Genomic DNA, 8279 nt, shown 5'->3' with positions numbered 1-8279 from the left:
ATCGTCACCCTTCCAGGTGTCTCCCAGCGGAGACCAGGTAAACGAGTAAGGAGAGCTCACAGCAACCCATCACCAGTCCTGGAAAAACAAACTAAGGGCTTGTACAACTCGCTGATTAAGGTTCATTCAATCGTATTTATTGAGCGCTTACTGCGTGCAGAGCACTGTGCTAAGCGCTTGGGAATATGTAGAGACGGTCCCTACCCAACAACGGGCTCACAGTCCCCCAAATCCTACACAAATAGGGGACTCCTTTCTGGTTTCTGAAGACAAAGCAACATGTCAGCGAGTCTTAGTGGAAAGAGCCCGGGATTAGGAATGGGTCTAATCCCGGCTCCGCCTCTTGTCAGCTGTGTGACTTTGGGCAAATCACTTAATTTCTCTGTGCCTCAGTTACCTCACCTGTAAAATAGGGATTAAGACTGTGAGCCCCATGGGGATTAGGACTGTGAGCCCCATGTGGGACAACCTAACTACCTTTTATCTACCTCAGCGCTTAGAACATTGCTTGGGACATAATAATAATAATAATAATGGCATTTGTTAAGCGCTCACTGTGTGCAAAGCACTGTTCTAAGCGCTGGTGGGGGGGATACGAGGTGATCAGGTTGTCCCCCGTGGGGCTCACAGTCTTCATCCCCATTTTACAGATGAGGTAACCGAGGCCCAGAGAAGTTTAGTGACTTGCCCTAAGTCACACGGCTGATAAGAAGTGTAGAGCCTTGATTAGAACCCACGACCTCTGACTCCCAAGCCCGGGCTCTTTCCATTCAGCCACGTTGCTTTTCTATAGTAAGTGTTTACCAAATACCCTCATTATTATTATTGACAGCATCCTGGGACAGTCATTCATTCATTCAATTGTATTTACTGAGCGCTTACTGTGTGCAGAGCACTGTACTAAGCGCTTGGGAAGTACAAGTTGGCAACATATAGAGACGGTCCCTACCAAACAGCAGGCTCACAGTCTATAAGTGACTAGACATGACATGACTTGGTCACGTGGGTAGAATAATAATAATAATAATAATAATGGTATTTGTTAAGCACTTACTGTGTGCCAAGCACTGTCCTAAGTGCTTGGGAAGTATAAGTTGGCAACATATAGAGACAGTCCCTACCAAACAGCAGGCTCACAGTCTGTAAGTGACTAGGCATGATATCATCATCATCATCATCAATCATATTTATTGAGCACTTACTATGTGCAGAGCACTGTACTAAGCGCTTGGGAAGTACAAATTGGCAACATATAGAGACAGTCCCTACCCAACAGCGGGCTCACAGTCTAAAAGGGGGGAGACAGAGAACAAAACCAAACATACTAACAAAATAAAATAAATAGGATAGATATGTACAAGTAAAATAAATAAATAAATAGAGTAATAAATATGTAGAACCATATATACATATATACAGGTGCTGTGGGGAAGGGAAGGAGGTAAGACGGGGGGGATGGAGAGGGAGACGAGGGGGAGAGGAAGGAAGGGGCTCAGTCTGGGAAGGCCTCCTGGAGGAGGTATGATATGACGGTCACGCGGGCAGAACAATAATAATAATGGTATTTGTTAAGTACTTACTATGTGCCAAGCACTGTTCTAAGCGCTGGGGAGGTTACAAGATGATCAGGTTGTCCCATGGGGGGGCTCACAGTCTTCATCCCCATTTTACAGATGAGGGAACTGAGGCCCAGAGAAGTGACTCGCCCAAAGTCACACAGCTGAAAAGTGGTGGAGCCGGCATTTGAACCCATGACCTCTGACTCCGAAGCCCGGGCTCTTTCTAGTGAGCCACGCTGCTTCTCTGCTTCTAGAAAAAGGGCCCTGCAGGCTGGGAGACAGGGGTTGGCTTTGTGGGAGGGGTTATTCCGTTGGTTTTGGTGGGTTTTCTTTTTTAAAAAGCGACGTCCCGGCCCCTTTGCCCCAGTCACAGTCGTCTAGACTGTGAGCCCACTGTTGGGTAGGGACCGTCTCTCTATGCTGCCAACTTGTACTTCCCAAGCGCTTGGTCCAGTGCTCTGCATACAGTAAGCGCTCAATAAATACGATTGATTGATTGATTGATTGAATGAATGATTGAATGAATGAATGAATGATTGAATGAATGAATGAATGAATGAATGAATGAATGAAAGGCAGCCAATCAATGGAAGGCAGCGCCCCGCTCTCCCTGCGGGCCGGGCCCTGCGGCTCCCAGCCTGCCTGGCTTCGGGCCCCGCCCCTTCCCGGGAGCAGCCAATCAGGCCCGGAGGCCTCACTAAAGGGGCCAATCGCCGGGCTCAGGGGCGGGGCCTTAGCTGTGGCCGACCAATCCCCGCCCACGGCCTCAACTCCGGCTCCGCCCCTCCCCTAGGCCACACCCCCTGCCCTGTGTGCGCCCCTCAGGCTAGCTCATCTCTTCCAGGAGGCCTTCCCAGACTGAGCCCCCTTTTTCCTCTCCTCCTCCCCTCCCCATTGCCCCTCTCCCTCCCTCTGCCCTACCCCCTTCTCCTCCCCACAGCACTTGTATATATTTGTACATATTTATTACTTTATTTATTTTACTTGTACATATTTATTACTCTATCTTATTAATCATGTGCATATAGCTATAATTCTGTTTATTCTGACGGTTTTGACACCTGTCTACTTGTTTTGTTTTGGTGTCTGTCTCCCCTGTCTAGACTGTGAGCCCGTTGTTGGGTAGGGACCGTCTCTATATGTTGCCGACTTGTACTTCCCAAGCGCTTAGTACAGTGGTCTGCACACAGTAAGTGCTCAATAAATACGATTGAATGAATGAATGAATCCTCCCTGCCCTGTGTGCCCCGCCTCAGGCCCCGCCTCCCTGTTAATAATAATGATAATAATAATAATAATAATAGCATTTATTAAGTGCTTACTATGTGCAAAGCACTGTTCTAAGCGCTGGGGAGGTTACAAGGTGGTCAGGTTGTCCCACGGGGGGCTCACAGTCTTAATCCCCATTTTACAGATGAGGGAACTGAGGCACAGAGAAGTGACTTGCCCAAAGTCACACAGCTGACAACTGGCGGAGCCGGGATTTGAACCCATGACCTCTGACTCCAAAGCCCGGGCTCTTTCTACTGAGCCACGCTGCTTCTCTAAGCTGCTTCTTCCTGTTATGGACAAGTAGGGCGCAAAATAGGCCCTGCTGAGAGCTCACCTCCTCCAGGAGGCCTTCCCAGACTGAGCCCCTTCCTTCCTCTCCCCCTCGTCCCCCTCTCCATCCCCCCCATCTTACCTCCTTCCCTTCCCCACAGCACCTGTATATATGTATATATGTTTGTACATATTTATTACTCTATTTATTTATTTATTTATTTTACTCGTACATATCTATCCTATTTATTTTATTTTGTTAGTATGTTTGGTTTTGTTCTCTGTCTCCCCCTTTTAGACTGTGAGCCCACTGTTGGGTAGGGACTGTCTCTATATGTTGCCAATTTGTACTTCCCAAGCGCTTAGTTCAGTGCTCTGCACATAGTAAGCGCTCAATCAATCAATCAATCAATCAATCGTATTTATTGAGCGCTTACTATGTGCAGAGCACTGGACTAAGCGCTTGGGAAGTACAAATTGGCAACATCTAGAGACGGTCCCTACCCAACATTGGGCTCACAGTCTAAAAGGGGGAGACAGAGAACAAAACCAAACATACTAACAAAATAAAATAAATAGAATAGATATGTACAAGTAGAATAAATAGAGTAATAAATACGTACAAACGTATATACATATATACAGGGGCTGTGGGGAAGGGAAGGAGGTAAGATGGGGGGATGGAGAGGGGGACGAGGGGGAGAGGAAGGAAGGGGGTCAGTCTGGGAAGGCCTCCTGGAGGAGGTGAGCTCTCAGCAGGGCCTTGAAGGGAGGAAGAGAGCTAGCTTGGCGGAGGGGCAGAGGGAGGGCATTCCAGGCCCGGGGGATGACGTGGACCGGGGGTCGATGGCAGGACAGGCGAGAACGAGGTACGGTGGGGAGATTAGCGGTGGAGGAGCAGAGGGTGCGGGCTGGGCTGGAGAAGGAGAGAAGGGAGGTGAGGGAGGAGGGGGCGAGGGGATGGACAGCCTTGAAGCCCAGGGTGAGGAGTTTCTGCCTGATGCGCAGATTGATCGGTAGCCATTGGAGGTTTTTGAGGAGGGGAGTAATATGCCCAGAGCGTTTCTGGACAAAGATAATCCGGGCAGCAGCATGAAGTGTGGATTGAAGTGGAGAGAGACACGAGGATGGGAGATCAGAGAGAAGGCTGGTGCAGCAGTCCAGACGGGATAGGATGAGAGCTTGAATGAGCAGGGTAGTGGTTGGGATGGAGAGGAAAGGGCGGATCTTGGCAATGTTGCAGAGCTGAGACCGGCAGGCTTTGGTGACGGCTTGGATGTGAGGGGTGAACGAGAGAGCGGAGTCGAGGATGACACCAAGTTTGCAGGCTTGTGAGACGGGAAGGATGGTAGTGCCGTCAACAGAGATGGGAAAGTCAGGGAGAGGACAAGGTTTGGGAGGGAAGACAAGGAGCTCAGTCTTCGACATGTTGAGCTTTAGGTGGCGGGCGGACATCCAGGTGGAGATGTCCTGAAGGCAGGAGGAGATGCGAGCCTGGAGGGAGGGGGAGAGGGCAGGGGCAGAGATGTAGATCTGGGTGTCATCAGTGTAGAGATGATAGTTGAAGCCGTGGGAGCAAATGAGGTCACCAAGGGAGTGCGTGTAGATCGAGAACAGAAGGGGACCAAGCACTGAACCTTGGGGAACCCCCACAGTAAGAGGATGGGAGGGGGAGGAGGAGCCTGCAAAAGAGACTGAGAAAGAACGACCGGAGAGATACGAGGAGAACCAGGAGAGGACGGAGTCTGTGAAGCCAAGGTCAGATAGCGTGTTGAGGAGAAGGGGGTGGGCCACAGTGTCAAAGGCAGCCGAGAGGTCGAGGAGGATTAGGACAGAGTATGAGCCGTTGGATTTGGCAAGCAGAAGGTCATTGGTGACCTTTGAGAGGGCAGTTTCTGTGGAATGTAGGGGACGGAAGCCAGACTGGAGGGGGTCGAGGAGAGAGATGGTGTTGAGGAATTCTAGGCAGCGCGTGTAGACAACTCGTTCAAGGAGTTTGGAAAGGAATGGTAGGAGGGATATGGGACGATAACTAGAAGGTGAGGTGGGGTCAAGAGAGGGTTTGATGATTGATGAAAATAGGTTAACTCGGTGTAAATCGGCCGCAGGGTTCTTGTACCCAAGGTGGTGACGCAGATAGGAAAAGCGACTCGGAGACATGAGTTCAGATAGAGCAGCAAAGAAGGAAAGCGGCTACCTGCCCGTCCACCTCCCGGGAGAGGGACGAGTGACAAGCAGCCCCGATCCCAGCCGCTCCTTCCTCTTTTACTGGGTTTCAAATCCGAGCTACACAGAGGATTCCCGAGAGCAGTGCCCTACGTGAGGCCTTGGCATTCCTAGAGCCCAAGTTAAAGTACAACCGTTTGTTTGTCATGGTTTGGTTAGTGTTGAAATCCCCGTTTACAAGATGTTCTATCAGGAGATAAAGGTCGACCCAGGATGGGGACATTCCAGACAGAGACGGGCCACTTGGGTTAATGTTACTTTACAAACACCGGAGTGCTTTCGGTCTGCACAAAATAAAGGGTTACGGTTGGTGTGCGCAAGATGGAGTCAGTCATGCCAAGTTTGCTGGTAGACAGCGCTCCCGGCCCTGCGTGCCCCTCTCAGGCCCCTCCCCCCGGCCCTGTGTGCCCCCCTCAGGCCCCGCCCCCCGGCCCGGTGTGCCCCGCCTCAGGCCCCGCCCCCCGGCCCTGTGTGCCCCCTCGGGCCCCGCCCCCTCCCCGCCTGCCCCCCTCGGGCCCCGCCCCCCCGGCCCTGTGTGCCCCCCCTCGGGCCCCGCCCCCGCCCCTGTCCGCGCCCCTCAGGCCCCGCCCACGCTGCCCTCACTTAGCCCCGCCCCCCGTCCCCCTGTCTGTCCCCCTCAGGCCCCTCCCCCCGGCCCTGTGTGCCCCCCTCGGGCCCCGCCCCCTCCCCGTCTTCCCCCTCAGGCCCCGCCCCCCGGCCCGGTGTGCCCCGCCTCAGGCCCCGCCCCCCCGGCCCTGTGTGCCCCCCCTCAGGCCCCGCCCCCCGGCCCGGTGTGCCCCGCCTCAGGCCCCGCCCCCCGGCCCTGTGTGCCCCCTCGGGCCCCGCCCCCTCCCCGCCTGCCCCCCTCGGGCCCCGCCCCCCGGCCCTGTGTGCCCCCCTCGGGACCCGCCCCCTCCCCTGTCCGCGCCCCTCAGGCCCCGCCCACGCTGCCCTCACTTAGCCCCGCCCCCCGTCCCCCGTCCCCCTGTCTGTCCCCCTCAGGCCCCTCCCCCCGGCCCTGTGTGCCCCCTCGGGCCCCGCCCCCTCCCCGTCTTCCCCCTCAGGCCCCTCCCCCCGGCCCTGTGTGCCCCCCTCAGGCCCCGCCCCCCGGCCCGGTGTGCCCCGCCTCAGGCCCCGCCCCCCGGCCCTGTGTGCCCCCCTCAGGCCCCGCCCCCCGGCCCGGTGTGCCCCGCCTCAGGCCCCGCCCCCCGGCCCGGTGTGCCCCGCCTCAGGCCCCGCCCCCCGGCCGGTGTGCCCCGCCTCAGGCCCCGCCCCCCCGGCCCTGTGTGCCCCCCTCGGGCCCCGCCCCCTCCCCGCCTGCCCCCTCAGGCCCCGCCCCCCGGCCCTGTGTGCCCCCCCTCGGGCCCCGCCCCCCCTGTCCGCGCCCCTCAGGCCCCGCCCACTCTGCCCTCCCTTAGCCCCGCCCCCCGCCCCCCTGTCTGTCCCCCTCAGGCCCCGCCCCTTCCCCCCCGCCTCAGGCCCCGCCCCCGTCCCCCGTCCCCCTGTCAGTCTGTCCCCCTCAGGCCCCGCCCCCGGCCGCCCGGCCCGCCCTCCCGTGCCCCGCCCCCGCGTGCCCCGCCTCAGGACCACCCCCCTGCCTCTGTCTGTCTGTCTGTCTGTATCTCCCTCAGGCCCCTCCCCCGGCCCCCCGTCTGTCTGTCAATCAATCAATCAATCAATCAATCGTATTTATTGAGCGCTTACTATGTGCAGAGCACTGTACTAAGCGCTTGGGAAGTACAAATTGGCATCACATAGAGACAGTCCCTACCCAACAGTGGGCTCACAGTCTAAAAGGGGGAGACAGAGAACAGAACCAAACATACCAACAAAATAAAATAAGTAGGATAGAAATGTACAAGTAAAATAAATAAATGAATAAATAAATAGAGTAATAAATATGTACAACCATATATACATATATACAGGTGCTGTGGGGAAGGGAAGGAGGTAAGACGGGAGGATGGAGAGGGGGACGAGGGGGAGAGGAAAGAAGGGGCTCAGTGTGGGAAGGCCTCCTGGAGGAGGTGAGCTCTCAGCAGGGCCTTGAAGGGAGGAAGAGAGCTTAGCTTGGCGGATGGGCGGAGGGAGGCCATTCCGGGCCCGGGGGATGACGTGGGCCGGGGGTCGATGGCGGGACAGGCGAGAGCGAGGTACGGTGAGGAGATTAGTGGTGGAGGAGCGGAGGGTGCGGGCTGGGCTGGAGAAGGAGAGAAGGGAGGTGAGGGAGGAGGGGGCGAGGGGATGGATGGACAGCCTTGAAGCCCAGGGGGAGGAGTTTCTGCCTGATGCGCAGATTGATCGGTAGCCATTGGAGGTTTTTGAGGAGGGGAGTGATATGCCCAGAGCGTTTCTGGACAAAGATAATCCGGGCAGCAGCATGAAGTGTGGATTGAAGTGGAGAGAGACACGAGGATGGGAGATCAGAGAGAAGGCTGATGCAGTAGTCCAGACGGGATAGGATGAGAGCTTGAATGAGCAGGGTAGCGGTTGGGATGGAGAGGAAAGGGCGGATCTGCCTGCCTGCCCTCCCGCCCGGCCCCCTCAGGCCCCGCCCCCCGGCCCTGTCTGTCCGTCTGTCCGCCCGCCCGCCCCCCTCCCTCAGGCCCCGCCCTTTCCCCCCCCCTTCCTGCCCTGCCTTAGTCCCACCCCCTTCCCCCGGCCGCCCGCCCGCCCTCCCCCTGCCCTTGTCTGACCCGCCCCCTGCCCCCGTCTGCCTGTCCGTCCGGCCCCGCCCCCTCAGGCCCCGCCCCCGGCCCGGTCTGTCTGTCTGTCTGTCCGTCTGCCCCGCCTCAGGCCCACCCCTTTCCCCCCCCGTCCGTCCGTCCGTCCGTCCGCCTGCCCGCCCCCGTCAGGCCCCGCCCCCCGTCTCCCTGTCCGTCCGCCCGCCCTGCCCCCCGGCCCTGTCCCTGTCCGTCAGTCCGCCCGCCCCCCTCCCTCAGGCCCCGCCCT

Source organism: Tachyglossus aculeatus, chromosome 21 (genome assembly GCF_015852505.1).
Source record: "Tachyglossus aculeatus isolate mTacAcu1 chromosome 21, mTacAcu1.pri, whole genome shotgun sequence".
Lineage (NCBI taxonomy): Eukaryota > Metazoa > Chordata > Mammalia > Monotremata > Tachyglossidae > Tachyglossus > Tachyglossus aculeatus.
The sequence above is the reverse complement of the archived record's forward strand: the minus strand, read 5'-3'. Positions refer to the sequence as shown.